Genomic DNA, 885 nt, shown 5'->3' with positions numbered 1-885 from the left:
GGAATGCCTTGCGTTCGGGGCATTCTGCCCTGCTCCGCTCCCAGGTCTTTGCAACAGAAGAATCGTTCCATGGTATTTTTCTAGTAATAAATAAATAACCCCAGTGAAATTGAAAAGCTGGCATTACCCAAGGGGCACCTGGAGTCTGAGGGACTGGCTCCCAACCCTGTCAGACCTAGAGTTATACAGAAGGTATCCAGGTTATAGCTGTATTGTTCTCAAGGAAAAAGCAATTAGGGCTTCTGGTACAGGTAACATCTTTTATTAGACCAACTAGATTTTACAAATATTTATTTAGTAAATAAATAAATAAATAATCAATCTTTAAATTGCAAGTTTGGGGGCAGAAGCACCCTTCACCAGGCTTCAGAGACAAGAAACTTCCATTTCTACCAGGGAGAACTCTTACAAGCTTTCCTCCAATGACCGACTGGAGGGTGCTTGTGTCTCCAAAGCTTGCAATTCAAGAATATTCTTTTGCAAAAAAACCCACCAGCTGGTCTAATAAGAGGTATCACCTCTACTCCGAGTCCCAACTCCTAAGTGTTATACAGAAGGCTTTCTAGCAGCTTGACCAAGGGCAGCAGCAGCATCAGAGCAGGAGGGCTCCCAGCTCTTCTGACACCACATGTTCCGCTTCAAATCCCCAGCTCCTGGAGTCATGAGAACCAGCTCTCGCTATTTATTTATAATAAATAAATAAATAAATAAATAAATAAGCCATGTTTTATTCCCACCCCCGGGGCTTTCACCCCCTACGGGCAGCTCGGAAAGCAGGTTAAAAGCAAGCAGCACACGTGGGGGCTCCCCCTGCCTGCGAGGAGCCGGAGAGGCCGACAGCGCCGCTGACAACCGCAGCCACCAAGCACCGAGGCGTCCGCGCCA

The sequence above is a fragment of the Alligator sinensis genome, unplaced genomic scaffold (genome assembly GCF_000455745.1).
Source record: "Alligator sinensis unplaced genomic scaffold, ASM45574v1 scaffold43_1, whole genome shotgun sequence".
NCBI classification, from domain to species: Eukaryota; Metazoa; Chordata; order Crocodylia; family Alligatoridae; genus Alligator; species Alligator sinensis.
Note: the sequence above shows the minus strand (reverse complement) of the source record.